Genomic DNA, 16,476 nt, shown 5'->3' with positions numbered 1-16,476 from the left:
TGCTCATTTCTAACGGCACAGATGCCTCTGGGATAGATGGGTACACAGTGCCCCCATATTTCATAAAAGGGGGCGACTGTTTGTTTTGTATATTTCAGTGGACCTGGATTATTCTTCTAATACATCAGAGAAACTCTCTTGCTTCCAATTAGTTTGCAGAATTTTCTGAAAGTAAATTTCTTTCCTTCAATCTTCTGACCTTCTTTCACTGACTCTCCTCCTCTTGTAGGTACTCACTGCCAAATGCAGGCAACTTTACAACCTAAGTACTTTGTGTAACCAAGTTGCCCCTTTATATGGGTTAGGCCTGTTCCTCTCTCATAGGTCATTGGAATGATGCCAAGAACACACACACACACAGGCATCTGTTATCATTTCCACCAAGTCCTTTGAACCAAGGTAATTCTTGTCAATTGGTTTCAAAAGAGACAAAAACAAAACAAGACACAAAGTACAAGACACCACAACCAAAACCACCAGCAGCAATGAACCTTCAGGCAGCCGGGGTCACAAAGGCACACAGGACCATGAATATTTTTCAGGCAGTTCTATTCATTTCGCTCCTACGTAGGCTTGTACCAAGTAAGATGACCACAAGCAAAGACTATTAATGAACTGATCCTAATCAAATGTTATATAGTGAAAGGTTGTCAGAAGACTGGCAGGCAGCCTTCGCCATAAAAACAGGAGCACAGTGTTAGCCTCTTGGTGTGCACCAGAAGCAGAGTAACTGGGTACCACTTAATTGGGGCTGGAGGAACCCCTTAGTGCTCCAGCGGTGGCGATAAAGGCTGCCCAACTCCATTTCCTACTGAAAGCATTCAAATGTGTCTCTGGATGGAGCCATGATTCTGAAACGAACTACTCAACCACTACTGTAGAAATAATTGCTAGTCCTGGAAGCCCACCCACACACAGAGAGGCAGGAGCTAACGACATAGAAAAGCTCTTTCATGTTTTTCTTAAAAAGCGAACCTTCTTTTTCTTTTCTTTTTTTAAAATATATTTTTATTGATTTTAGAGAAGAAGGGAGAGGAAGAGAGAGAGAGAAATATCAATGATGAAAGAGAATCATTGATCAGCTGCCTCCTGCACATCCCCTACTGGGGATCGAGCCTGCAACCCAGGCATGTGCCCTTGACTGGAATCGAACCTGGGACCTTTCAGTCCGCAGGCCGACGCTCTATCCACTGAGCCAAACCAGCTAGGGCGAACCTTCTTTTTCTAACTTCCTCTGTGAAATTAAGAATGCACAAGATGCCACATGTTAAAGTCAAAATTAAGAAAAGTTTAAAGTAAAAAATAATCACTGATAAAAATTAACAGTGATGCCCTGGCTGGGTGGCTCAGTTGGTTAGAGCATCATCCTGTACACCAAACTGTGGTGGGTTCGATCCCTGGTCGGGGCATGTATGGAAGGCAATCTCTCTCTCTCTTTCTCTCTCTCTCTCTCTCTCTCTCTCTCTCTCTCTCTCTCTCTCTCTCAAAATCAGTAAAAATGTTTCCTCAGGTGAGGATTAAAAAAAAAATTACCAGTGACAATCAAGACAGCAATATATTTTAAAAATATTTTAGCTGTAGTAAAAGCCCCTACATTACATTATTAAAAGTAAAATATAGCAATATAGCATTCAGAAAGTTCATATCATAATAAACTATTTATCCATCCACTGATTCAAGAAATATTTATTGAATAATTAAAATTCACTAAAAGTAGAACTTTAATGTTCTCACCAAAAGGAAAAACAAAGAATATAAACATGTTAGGTGACATATATGTTAATCAGCTAGATGGGGGGAATCCTTTCACAATGTATGCATTTACCAAATCACCACACTGTACACTTTAAATATCTTAGAGTTGTATGTCAATCAATTTGTCACAATAAAGCTGAAAAAAATAAAAAAGAGAGTATCTATCATGCACAAATCCAGCTACTGTAGGATATGAAGAAGAATCAGCCCCAAATCCAACACTTAAGCAATTTAAAGTTAGGTAAGAATGACTGTATATATTTTTCTCTTCCTTTCATTTATTCATTCAAATTTTCATTGAATATCTACCATGTTTCAAGCATGATGGTATTTGTTTTTGTTCCTTGTAGCTAAGACCTTGTCACTGCCCATAGGAAGCTCCCAGCCTAAAAGGACTCAGCAGTTATAAACACAAAGTGATGTGTGACCTACAGGACCTGGGGGAATCAGGATGGCTCAGGGACTAGTGTGGATTATGGAGAGGATTTGGACATGTAAAATCAGAGGCCAGGTCCTTTTCAGGTCAGAATCAGCCCAAGCAAAGGAAAGGAGGTGAGCAACCACAGGATTATTTTTATATAGCAAGTGTGACACTGACTAGGGGATTTTTTTTCTTAACGAGTAACTGAAAGATCCCATCTCTAAGGGTTTTCTAGTTTTAGCTCTAATATTGAGGTTTGTGATACAGATACCTGTTAAAGAAACAAAGTTCTCACAAAACCTGCAAGCACCCTCCCACAGGCGCAGGCAGGGACAGCAGGTCCTACAGGGAGGGAAGAGATGAGCATAGCCAGGCATATGTCAAGGGCATGTACTTTGATGGGGCCACTTCCTCACTGGCCAAGCAAGGAGGATGGAGTTGTGGCTGAAGGTCAAGTGAGTTCAGAGTCCACATACTGCCAGGCAGTGAAGGACTCAGCGCCAGTCCCGACTGTCCCTGCTACGCTGTGTGTGACCTGCCCAGAGGCACTTCGGGCTCTCAAAGAACTGCCCTTTCAAACAGATTGGGAGGAATGAGCGTTCCCCTTGGCCCTGCCCCAAGACCTGCCACACCTTTTTCCACCCCCAACAAAACCAACATGCAATTTTACTCATGAATTTATGTTTCGAGTAATGCTCACTTAATTGCTGTTAAGCTTCCTTCAAATTAGATTATACTACTCAAATTTCCAACTCCATCCAAGTAAGCTCTAACCCTTACCATACAGGCTGAACACAAAAGCAGAATGGTGACACAGCTCCATGCTCAACCACTCAAGCCACTTTGACAGCAGCCTCTCTGATTATTCACGGATTTGATCTCTATTAAGCCAGTTGGTACTGCATCCCAGTTTACTTTCTGGAGCATAACCAGTAATGATGATGATTAGTTAGGTAAAGAGAAGAACATTATGAGACTATGGACCGAAGCTAATGATGACTCATTCTTCCTCCCTTTCATCATAAACTCAAAAGATGTGAGTCAATATAGAAGAAAGAGAATGGAAACAAGGGCCACATTAGCTAGAAAAGAAAACTCCAAGTTCATAGTCAAAGACACAAGCACACACCAGTGACCGCTTTAGAAGCCTGTGTTTGGCAAGATGGGATGCCCAAATACTCATTAAATTTAAAAGGAAAGGATACTTTGCTAGAATGTATAAGAACAAATATACACTGAAATATATTGGAACAATTTTTAAATGTCACCACAATTTGTTTTGAAAGATCCTAAAGTAAAGAGCAAAGAGAAAAACAGACCACCAAAAGGGAGGGCATTCTCAAAATAATTATGGCTTACAGGATAGAACTTACAGCTTCATAAAACAGTACTTAGTTTCATCTATAATTATCAATTGTACCATATGCAGATAACAGGCTTGGACTAATCATTGAACTCAATATTAATACATGCCTTGGTTTTAAAATACTTTAAAAAACGAATGGAGATGTATTTACATGGGGGAGGAGTGATTTGGGGGGAAAACTATCAAAATGTCTGTATTGCTGCTACTGTTTGGGGCAATAGATATCTGGCACTTTATAACATTACATATTTTCACAAAATAAAAATTCTTTTAAATATTTTTAATTGATTTTTAGATAGAAACATGAATGTGAGAATGAAACACAGATCAGCTACATCCAGGAACTGAGTTCATAACCTGGGTATGTGCCCCGACCAGGAATAAGCCAGCAACCTTTTGGTGCACAGGATGACACCCAACTAACTGAGCCACATCAGCCAGGGCTAAAATTTCTTCTTTAAAAAACAACAACAACAACAAACTCTGTAATTTTAAGCATCTTTATAAAAGGTGTGAATATGACTTGAGTGACTGGTAAAATCACAAAGGTCTCCAACACTGAATTTTTATAAACTCTATTGCTTTTAGAAGTCCAGGCGTGGAGGGGGGCGGGGGGGAGGGGGAAGCCAATGAAATAAATAATCCAGAGAGTTCTACTCTTATAATCTTTCACTATTATATTCTTTCAAAGACTCTTCATACATCCTGATTTAGGTTTGCAACATGGCATTAATTATGGAGCCTCAGAACTGTTGCAAGAACTGATATTGACTATGCCTGTCTGACCTTGAATTGTTCCATTTGATTATCTAAATGAGGACCTTAAATTCAATGGTTGTGTTGAGAAAAATATCAGTCAGATACGAAACTAGACACTCTACTATTTTTCTTATACTGTTGAAACAGCATGTCTTTCTGATGCAGGCCATTTCCTTCATTCTTCGAGAAAATGTAAATATTTGAAATGGGATTAGACAAAATAATTACAATTCCATTTAACTTGGTATTTCAGCTGGCGAGACCACTTAGTTATATTAGACGTTAGTAAACACTTGGGTTAGTGGCAAGAAAGGGCATGGCTTGGTAGGATAGATGTCACTGACTTTTGGTCCTCTGGTAGCACAGAGCAATCCGTTCAGGGCACAACTGCCTAATCCATTTAGAGCACAATTGGTGTAACTACTGTCTTTGTGTTAATGGGGAAGGCAGCAAATTCTGACACATCTCAAATGCGAATTCCTTTGGCCAGTCTCTAATATTTGCACTGTTTTCTCCTATGAGCATCCTGGCTGGCTGTATTTGATGGTGCAGAGAATCCAGAAAGTGAAAATTGTCCTAAAAATCTTGAATGACCATAGGGAATGGTGACAGTGCTGGAGGCAGACTGGCCCAAGTGGGACAGAGAGATCAATGGTGAAACAGACAGAGAGCAGCAGATGGGTCAGGATGCCAAAGTCAGGGGGACTTGCTACTAAAGGATTGGCCAAGTGGGACATCCACTGGCCTGATGGGCCTGACCACAGCGTAGGTGCCATACCTGCCTATCTGCATGTGCTGATTCTGCTGCTGCAAAAATACAGCTAACCAGGCAGCTTAAACAAAACCAGTCTCCAGAAATGTATTTACTCAGGAGTATTTCATTGAGTCAAGTCAGGAAAAAGGATGAATGAATGAGTCATCCACAGTATAGTGATGTGTATTTACAAATCAAAGAATATTGGAATGAAGACATTTTAAGGAATTAAAGATAAATTTCAGTATTGTTATGAGTGAAGATAACCACTGGTTTTTTGTTGGTTTGTTTTAATATCTATCAGGTAATTATTACTATTAGGGAACAGGAGGTGAGGATTTTAGCTCTATTTCCACCTTTAGGTGTATAGGTTACCTTAAACAAATCACCTCTCTGTGCACCACCGTGTCCTCATCTGTGAGGGCACTGGACTAGGTGATCCCTAGAGTATCATCTAGTAAAAATAATCTATGACCTAAGTAACTGCTAAACACACTCCTGGGTTTCTGACAGCAAGACAAGAGCTGTCAGGCTGATTATTCTATACTAATTATGCCTGACAGATAATTTATAAGTAATCTCTGTTAATGATCTCAAAATGCATATTGACATGAGCTACTGAGCATCTAAATAAATGGGAGGCAACTTACTCTAGAAGCTTCTTCCTTATGCTTTTCGTTTAATGAATGAGTCTAATTAGCACTAACACCCTAACAAAAACAGCCACAACTTTGATGGTAGCAACAATCAAAAGAATAACTATTTTATATCTAATCAACAACCTTCTCAGATCAAGTAAGATATGTCTATTACCTAAACTTGCTACTAGGTGAAGGTGGTTCCAACTCTCCCTTGAAAAGAAGCCTGTGTGGCTGCCCAGCTTCTACGGAGGCCAAGGTTAACATGGGCATTAATCAGGCACACTGCTTCACCTTCACTTGCTCCGGTCACCCAGTGACAGCGAATAAAAAGTTGTGGACAGTCATGAAAGCAGGGAAGAGATATAAAAGACTGTCAGGGGATCCCCTGGCTCCCTGAAGAGAAGGGATGATAAAAGATACCATCAGACAGACCAACAGGCAGAACAAAGGGAAAATGATCAATTGCCCCAACTCTTCGAATTCTGAGCAGAGCTGAAGGAACTGACGAGTCAGGCACAGAAGTAAAGCCAAAAAAAAAAAAAAAATAGAAAACAAATAAAAATGCTACGTCTTCCCAATGGTTGGGCATCTACTAGGGCAAAATACGATGTGGGAGGAAAACCAATATCTACTGGGACCCCACCATGTGCCGAGCATTGCTCAAGGCACCAGGGACATGATGGCAAACAAATATCTGACCACAAGGAGCCTGGATGTGCAACCTGAAGGAAGATCATGCAAAGAGAACCATCGGGAAGGAGGAAAGGCAGACAGAGCACTGAGGGAGACTCTTCATCAGGTGACCAAATATTTTCAATTGACCCTGCAAAGGGCTTAGAACCACTAAGCAAAGCATAGTCATTACCTGTTAGAGCCAGAAAGGGTATTGGAACCCAAGGAGCTCATTGTTACTTCCACTGCAGAGACACTGGAGAGCAAGAAAGGACACCCACATTTTCTTTATTTGATTAAGCATCACATCTGACCTATAACGGCACCAACCTGGGCAGCAATGGGGCCCTAAGCCTCAAGATGGTAGCTCAAGGCAGTCTTAAGATAGCCCAACGGGGAGGCTACACATGAAGTCATTGTTGGCTGGAAGGGTTTGGGAGCCTGAAGTTATGAGACTCTCCCAGTAGGCCAGCTCCTTGGGGAGCAGGACTCTCTCTGCTGCTATTCTCCCTGGCCCTGCCCTGCTCTCCGAAGGCCCAAACTACCAATGTAAATATTGAATTTTCATAATACAAACCACACATGTGCAGTCCCCACCACAGATTCTAGTGCAAACTGAAACCTTAAGGCAATTTGCTTTTAAATGTTTTCCTGTTACATTTTACCTATGTCAGGGATCCACAACTTTTCTGTAAAGGGGCAAGCAATAAGAATTTTAGGCTCTTAGGCTTCGCAGATACTCTTTGCCATCAAACTGTGCAAGCAGTCCTAGATAACAGACAACATGTCAAAGATCAGGCAGGGCTACATTCCAATAAAACTGTTTACAAAAACAGGCCGCAGCTGGATTTGGCCAACAGGCCATCATTTGCTGATCCCAGAACTATGTAATTTCTCATCAGCCCTGCCTTTAATCCCCTAAATTCAGTATATTACTCTGGAGACACAAATCCTCCAATTAACGTATTGCTCTAACATGAATCATCTCACCTGAATTTCCTGTCAAGCTACAGAATGCAAAACATTTTCATAGTTATTTAGAGGAAATGATAGGAAATATCAGCTTTACAGATGCAATGTCTTTTCCGGTGACCACTTCCAGATAACTGGAGCAAAAAGAGCTGAGCGAAGCACATTAACATGCCATCATTTGCCGGTCCCACCAACAGCAAGTACTAAGACCATTTGTAAGAAATATAGACAGAGTTGCAAACTTTCCTTCACACTTAGAAATACAAATCTAGCCCTAGCTGGTTTGGCTCAGTGGATAGAGTGTTGGCCTGCAGACTGAAGGGTCCCAGGTTCATTTCTGGTTAAAGGCACATACCTTGGTTACAGGCTCCATCCCTGGCCCTGGTTGGGGCACATTCGGGAGGCAATCAATCGATGTATAGTTCTCACATTGATGTTTTCCTCTCTCTATCTCTCCCTCTCCCTTCCACTCTCTCTAAAAATCAATGAAAAAATATATTTGAATGAGGATTAACAAAAAGAAAATAAAGGAAAAGAAATATAGATCTATTTCTTCAATGAACACTGACTCTAGAATTCATTATGACAGCCCCAGATTAAAGGCAACCCTCCGTTGGATGGAACTTCAGAAACCTGATGATCCTCTGAACTTTGGATACCACTCCTGCGTCCATGTGCATAGTTATGGCAGGCCACAAAGCAGCTGGACAAATTTAGATTTGGCAGGTTAATCTCCACTCTCCAAGGCAGCCAGCACCTTCTGGTGGCTCACCTTCACCCAGAAGGGACACTGGGTAAATTCCCCCCACACAGGGAGCATCCCTTTAAAGTACCTCTGAACATTTTTTTTCTTACGACTTCTTCAAATTACCCAGAGAACATTCTATATTAAACACTTGAAAAGAATGGTACATTAAAAACCTGGTGGGTTTTACAGATATTTCCTTAAATAAGTCTATTCAAAAGCCATTCATAAGATCGTTCTCTTTGAGCAGAGTGTTTATTGCTGCAATCTCCCTCCCTCCCCTCAATATCCATGATTCATCGCAGGAGCTGAGCCTCCAACTGAAGTTACAAAGATTTCCTACAGGCATTGGTACTGAAATTACACGCTGTGGGGAGTCAGCTGTCAGTCTGCTCATTACTTCAGTTTTTTCTCCCTCCCAGCTGCAGTAACTCAATGAGGGTTGATTTTCCATTTAGGCAAGGTAAGAGGTAAAGAAAAAGAGGACAAAAATATTGAACAGTGCTGCAAACAAATGCCACCAGTCATTAATCCGTCTTTCTAAACAAATAATAAATCCCAAAGATTTCCCCTCTTGCTTCTATTTAAGTCAACTTTGAGATAAAATTCATCAACAATATAGTGCATGTATTTTAAACGCACAGTTCAATGAGTTTTGACAAATGTACATAGCTGTGCAACCACCATGCTGATCAAGCCATTTCCATCACCACAAAAGGTCCCCTAGTGCCTCATTGGTCCATTCTGCCTACCCCGATTGATCCCTCCACCCATCTACTTTCCATCTTTAAATTTGTTTGTGTATTTAAAACACTACCTATGGGTTTTGGTTTAGGGGGAAATGGTAATATTCAGAGCATACTGTTGCATGGCCTAGGACTGTGATTTCAGAAATAAGGTATTCAACTTCACCTTCATATTTCCCAGAGAAAACACTAGTATAACAAATCCCACTATGAATGCATTCATTCAAATATGTATTGAGTACAAGACACTATTCTAGGTTTGGGGGAATCTAAGAAAATGATGGGGCCCTTCCCCTGCAACGACAGTCATGCCAATAACTGAAGACACGCATGTGCAAAAGCACAGAGGCCTAGACGAGGCAGAGTGAGTGAGTGTGAGTAGGAGTGGGGACCAGAGCCTGGAATCTCCAGCAAGTGACTCAAATATCATTCGAGTGATAGCAAAAGCACCTGCCTCATAGGCTGTTCAGAGTAAAGTGCATTAACATATGTGCAGCACCCGGAACAGTACCTCGCTGTTCCTGGTACGATGGGTGAGGTAGGAAAGAGAAGGCCAGTCTGCATGCCACGCAAGGCAGTGGGGTTGGAGCCATTCTGACTCATCAACCAATGAAGCAGACAGTCCTCCTTCCTTCCACAATCCGAGTCCAGGGAAGAAGCAGGTGAAGAAACAGGTGGAGGGTAAAACATGGCCTCGGGCCTTGTTCCAAAGCAATACTGGAGGGAACAGCAGGGCCCCAAATCTGAAATGGCACTTCCTCCACCTTCTGGTCCTAATGAACAGAGCAGCTGTCCCTGACAGGCCAGGTCACTAGGTGGCCACAGGGGCAGAGAGCAAAACCTGACCCCCAGGAGGACAGACAGGCCTGGGAGGGAGAGGGAAAGGACAGGAGGGGGTTTGGGGAGGAGGAAGGATGCAAAACAGGGTCCTTTCCCTCCCCCTTCCATCCTCAGCGAGGGTACTGAGCAATGAGGCCCTGGGAGAGAGCAGAAGCACTACTTCTTATCTGGTGGGAAACCAAGGAATAGAAGAGGGGCCCCTCTCCTTCCCACTGGGAATGTTTTATTTTATTTTTTTTAAAATATATTTTATTGATCTTTCACAGAGAGGAAGGGAGAGGGACAGAGAGTCAGAAACATCGATGGGAGAGAAACATCGATCAGCTGCCTCCTTGGGGATGTGCCCGCAACCAAGGCACATACCCTTGACCGGAATCGAACCTGGGACCCTTCAGTCTGCAGGCCCACGCTCTATCCACTGAGCCAAACCGGCCAGAGCCCCACTGGGCATGTTTTAGACTGAACCCTGTAAGGAGTAGGACCTGTCAATCATACCTGCATTATCAATATCATTTTAAACATAATTTTAACCATATGAAAGTGTACAATTCAGTGGCAGTAAGTACATTCATCCTGTTGTAAACATCATCACTATTTCCAGAACTTTTTCATCTTCCCAACAGAAACTCTGGGCCCATTAAACACTTAAGTCCCCACTTCCCTCCTCCCCCAAGCCTCCATCCTGCTTTCTGTCTCTATGAACTTGCCTAGTCTGGGTACCTCCTATCAGTGAGATCAGGTAATAATTGTTCTTTTGTGTCTGGCCCAGTCGCTAAATATGTTTTCAGGATTCATCCATGTTGAAGAATGGATCAGAATGTCATCCTTTTTTATATCTGAGTAATATTCCCATTGTGCATAATTTTTTAAAGCCAGACCCAAGTATATGTTTTTATTGATTTTAGAGAGGAAAGAAGAAAGAGAAACATTGACCAAAACCAAGATGACGGCATAGGTAAACCCCTGAAATTGCTGCCTCGCACAACCACTTCAAAAATACAATTAAAAGACAAAACAGACATCATCCAGAACCACAGGAAGGCTGGCTGAGTGGAAATTCTACAACTAGAAGGAAAGAGAAAAGTACACTGAAACTCAGAGGAGGTGCGGAAGTAAAGTGCAGAGGTACGGAGGCGCATGCGGAAAGGGCTGGCAACTGAGGACACAGTTGTCTTTTTCAATCCGGAGGGAGTCACAAGCTCCTGACTGCTCTGAACTCCAGTTCTGGGCGAGTCTCTGGGGACCCAGACTCATACAGGGAGAAACTGGACTGTCTGGCAGCAGGCAGAACTCGAGGGCGGCTTTCTCTCAGAGGTGCTTGCAGCAATTACCTCAGAACACTGAGACCCGGGGCCTCTTAGGGCAGGGCTGAAGATCAGCTATAGCTGTTTGCTCTGCCCTGTTGATTCCCTGAGACCCCACCCCACCCCAGCTGTGTGCAGAGGCTTTTGCATATGAATGGCCTGGCCCTTTGCAATCTAAAATTACCTAACAAACTGCAGCTGGGTCAGAGAGACCCAGAACTTCCAAAAGAAGGCCCAAGGGCCCAGAGCAGCTTGCATTGCTTCACAGCTGGGCCTCATCTGGGCACCTCCAAACCCCAAACAAAGAAGAGGAATCTGCTGATCTCTCCATAGCTCCTGCTGGGTAGCCTCAGGCAGAGGCTAGATTAGCGCCTCCTTAGAGATCCAAGAGCCAGTGTACCCAGTGGTCAGAGTGGGACCATCCAGATTACAACTCCTCAGATCCATAAGGGACACACTCAGGGGGCAGACTCAGTGAGTACCAAAGCCCCACTGAAGCAAGTCTTGCCCCAGAAGGGTGTCTCCAGCACAGAAATTCTCCCACTGTAGACACAGCTGATTCTCACAGCCAATTGGCCTGGAAGTCAATTCCTCCCAGTGATACCTACAACAATCAAGACTTAACTACAACAAGACTGTGCACAAAGCCCACAAAGGGGTGCATCAAGAGTGTCCACCTCAGGTAATTGGGGAGGCTGAGCCGCTGGGCCCTATAGGACACCTAGCACACATAGCCACTCTATCAACACAGGGAAGCATAAAAAATGTGGAGACAAAGAAACAGGTCACAGATGACAGAAATGGAGGAAAGCAAACTATTGGATATAGAGTTCAAAACTGCGGTTATAAGGTTTTTCAAGAATTTTCTAGAAACCGCCGATAAATTTAGTGAGACCCTCAATAAATCTAGTGAGACCCTTGACAATATGAAAAAGGACCAACTAGAAATTAAGCATACATTGACAGAAATAAAGAATATTATACAGAGATCCAACAGCAGACTAGAGGATCGCAAGAACCAAGTCAAACATTTGAAATACCAAGAAGCAAAAAATACCCAACCAGAAAAGCAAAAAGAAAAAAGAATCCAAAAATATCAAGATAGTGTAAGGAGCCTCTGGGACAACTTCAAGTGTACCAACATCCGAATTATGAGGGTGCCAGAAGAAGAGAAAGAGCAAGATATTGAAAACCTATTTGAAGAAATAATGACAGAAAACTTCCCCTACCTGGTAAAAGAAATAGACTTACAAGTCCAGGAAGTGCAGAGAACCCCAAACAAAAGGAATCCAAAGAGGACCACACCAATGCACATCATAATTAAAATGCCAAGAGCAAAAGACAAAGAGAGAATCTTAAAAGCAGCAAGAGAAAAACAGTTACCTACAAGGGAGTACCCATAAGATTGTCAGCTGATTTCTCAATAGAAACTATGCAGGCCAGAAGGGAGTGGCAAGAAATATTCAAAGTGATGAATACCAAGAACCTACAACCAAGATTACTTTACCCAGCAAAGCTATCATTCAGATTTGAAGGTCAGATAAAGAGTTTCACAGATAAGAAAAAGCTAAAGGAGTTCATCACCACCAAACCAGTATTATATGAAATGCTGAAAGGTATCCTTTAAGAGGAAGAAGAAGAAAAAGGTAAAGATAAAAATTATGAACAACAAATACATATCTATGAACAAGTGAATCTAAAAATCAAGTGAATAAATAATCTGATGAACAGAATAAACTGGTGAATATAATAGAATCAGGGGCATAGAAAGGGAGTGGACTGACAATTCTCAGGGGAAAAGGGGTGTGGGGGGCGGGGTGCGGGAAGAGACTGGAAAAAAATGGTACACCTATGGATGAGGACATTGGGGGGTGGTGAGGGCGGAGGGTGGGGTGGGAACCAGGTGGAGGGAAGCTATGGGGGGCAAAAAGAGGAACAACTGTAATAATCTGAACAATAAAGATTTAATTTAAAAAAAAGAGAGAAAGAGAAACATTGATGTGAGAGAGAAACATCAATCGGTTGCCCCCCCCCCCGCCCCTTACAGGCTCCAACTGGGGATCAAACCCACAACCTAGATATGAGCCCTGACCAGGGATAGAACCAGAATCCTTCTGGTGTACAGGACAATGCTCCAACCAACTGAGCCACCAGCCAGGACCCATTGTGCATTATTTTTAAAAGCTCTTCTGGCAGCAGAACAGAGAACAATTGGCAAGGGGTTTGACTGAAAGGGAGGATGGGCAAGGCTGGAATGAAGCATTGGGGATGGAAGGGAGGTGAAGGCAAAGGAGGAATGAGGACTAGATCTCTGGATTCCTAGTTCAGGCAGCTGGACAGAGGTAGCATGTGTGAGGAGCGCTGCTCTGATGCAACTCCGCAAGGAGTCTGAAGATCACAGCTGGCCAAACACTCCCAACCTTGACACTGTCTATCTCCGGAAGTCCTGACTTACATGTGAAATTTAAATAACTATTGGGAAACGAGCTTTACCACATAATTTTATTTACATGAAGTTATATTTCACCAATCAATTATTACACAACAAAGAAGTAAATATTTTAATCAATAGGCCTTCTAGAAAAAACAGGGGAGGGGAAGAGACTGAGGCACAAATGTTTACAGAATTTTAACAGTGTTCAAATTCTTCACATCTATGAAGTTACAGTGAGACTTGTAAGAGGTTCTGTGGAGCTGTGCTAGAGCCATTTATTAGATCGCCCTATTGTCAAATGACACTATCTCCAGGCCCACAGCCATTTCTTACCTTGTATATCCCTCTCTCTAGACACTGGCTGGCATCACAGAATCAATGTGGGGAAATGCTAGATTCACCCTCTTTCCCTTTGTTCCTAATTCACTGTGAGTTCCTTCCTCCTCTAAAAACTGACATGTCTTTACAGATTACTGAAGCTGTGTGCAGGGTAGATAGCAGCACATAGTGGGCACTTTCATTCAATGACACCTGGACAAAAGTGCAAGCCTGCCACTCACTCTCTTATCACCTCAAGAACAAGAATGTTCAGTCCAAGGAGCCCAAAACTGAAAGGTGAGGGTATGAATGATCCAAATATTTTATTAATCCTCACCCTAGGATATGTTTGTTTTCTTAATATAATTTTATTGATTTCAGAGAGGAAGGGAGAGGGAGAGAGAGATAGAAACATCAATGATGAGAGAGAATCATGGATTGGCTGCCTCCTGCACGCCCCACACTGGAGATTGAGCCCACAACCTGGGCATGTGCCCTGAACCAGGAATAGAACTGTGACTCCTGGCTCATAGTTCGACTCTCAACCACTGAGCCAGGACAGCTGGGCTTTATTGATTTTGAGAGAGAGAGAGAGAGAATATGAGAATGAATCAAACATTGATCAATTGCCTCCCAGAACACGCCCCGACCAGGATCAAATCCAAAACCTGGGTATGTGCCCTGACCAGGAATTGAACCCGCCACCTTTTGGTGTATAGGATGATGCTCCAACCAACTGAGCAACACTGGCCAGGGCTGATCAAAATTTTTATATCCAAGACGATACACAAATATTAAGCTGTAAGGGAAAAAAAGTGAGCAATTTAGGAACACAATGCTTACCCCTATTCCCACCAAGTTCCCTTGGAGCAAAAAACACTATAAAAATACAATCTTTATATCTGATAGAGAGCAATGATTCATTTTATTAAAGAACTTTATATGTAAATGTCTTCTATAAAAAATAAGTTTTCTTGTTGCATGTTGAAGCTTAAAGGTCTCATCATCAAATAAAAAACAATTTACTCCCAAAACATTTTATTTAGTTATGTAACCTTTTAGAATATAAATACATATTCTAAATATAACACTGTGGGGATATATGTGTCATGACCTATACGCATATTTATATATGTAGGCCACATAACATCCAATTCATTTTTTTAACTAAAAGAAGCAGACAATTCCTAAAACTTAACCTGGCTTTGTTATGGAGTTATTGTAATTATTCTTCATAATATTAAATATATTTAATTATAGGGGAAGTAAAATATTTAAGTCATATTTTTAAACAATTGAGAGTCACTTAAACATCAGAATTAATCAGTAATAGTCAACACTTAAGGGTAATTTCCACCCATGAAAAAGGTTATTCTTTTGGTTGTGGTAAAGTCATTCTAAGGTATTTTTTATCTGAATAAGAAGAAAATTCTGTATTGCTATTTACAATATATGAATATTTAATTTTTGTATGGCTATTTAATTTTGTGCTAAGTACACATGCATACACACATTACTTAAAACATACAAATATCTACCGTTATAGTACAGAATGTTTATTTGTCCTAAGCTAGTAGTTTTAGCTAAATAAAGTAATTGATAATTCTTACTTGGTAGAAACTAGTATCCCAATTCAGTAAGGCAAAAATATTTCCCAAATAGCCATGCACTAACCATATTAAAGGAAGCCTGTTTTATCTACCAGTAACATTACATTCCAGCTTTCATTTCACCCTTGGGGAAAAATCTCATTAATTTATCTTTCTTAGAATAGTCACAAAATTTCTAAAGAGAATAAATTACCCAAATGCTGCCTTTGATTTTTTTTCTTTGTTATTTAATACATTTTTATTGATTATAGAGAGGAAGGGAGAGGGAGAGAGAGATAGAAACATCAATGATGAGAGAAAATCATTGATCGGCTGCCTCCTGCATGCTCCCTGACCGGAAATCAAACTGTGACCTTCTGGTTCATAGGTCGATGCTCAACCACAAAGCCACATTATCCGGGCTGCCTTTGAATTTAAAACAGTCTGACTTAGCAAGCATGTATTTTGTAAGTAGAAAATAAATTAAAACAGAGTCTTTTAAGCTAGCAAATAAAATTGCTAGGATTTTAGAAACCATGCCCAAGATAGAACCTGCCTGTGCTAGGTCTTGCCTGATAGGAAGAATGTGTTTTCAGCTACCAAATAGAAATTTGCTATTGCTGACATTGCTGAGCTTTTGTGGGTCTGTTCTCATTTTGTGAGTACCTATAACAACAAAGCAAATCTATACTAATTCAAAAATTTTATCAAACCAGAAGAAATGGTGAAGCATCTCAGGTCACTGTGCCATCCACTCCTGATTCTATATTTCTACTAAAATTCACTGATGTTGTCTCTGGCCGGGTAGCTCAGTTAGTTAGAGTGTTGCCTTGATATGCCAAGGTTGCGGGTTCAATCTTGGGTCAAGACACAGACAAGAATCAACCAATAAATTCAAAATAGGTGAAACAATAAATTGGTGTCTCCCTCTCTCTCAAATAAATAAAAATTTTTAAAAAATAAAATTCACCAATGTTTACCAGCAGAGGAAATAGCCATTCCCTTGTTCTGTGCATATTCTAGCACTTTTCATAGAGACATAGCAAGAATAGGAGTAAAAGAACAAATATAGATTTAAATGAAAATAGATTTTTCACAAAGAACTAACTGATGTAGGTCAAAGAAGATTAAATTGGTTTATTGAGATAGCCAGTCCATTT

At 41.3% G+C, this 16,476-nt stretch overlaps 1 protein-coding gene across 7 annotated transcripts in view; it reads right to left on the bottom strand.

Moving 5' to 3' along the window:
• RNF152 (ring finger protein 152) overlaps positions 1–16,476 on the bottom strand; it is a 74,782-nt gene that overhangs the window by 8,408 nt on the left and 49,898 nt on the right. The gene's annotated exons all lie outside the window — the stretch shown is intronic.

This window comes from Myotis myotis, unplaced genomic scaffold (genome assembly GCF_014108235.1).
Source record: "Myotis myotis isolate mMyoMyo1 unplaced genomic scaffold, mMyoMyo1.p scaffold_m19_p_9, whole genome shotgun sequence".
Taxonomy (NCBI): domain Eukaryota; kingdom Metazoa; phylum Chordata; class Mammalia; order Chiroptera; family Vespertilionidae; genus Myotis; species Myotis myotis.
This window is presented reverse-complemented; position numbering and strand designations above follow the sequence as displayed.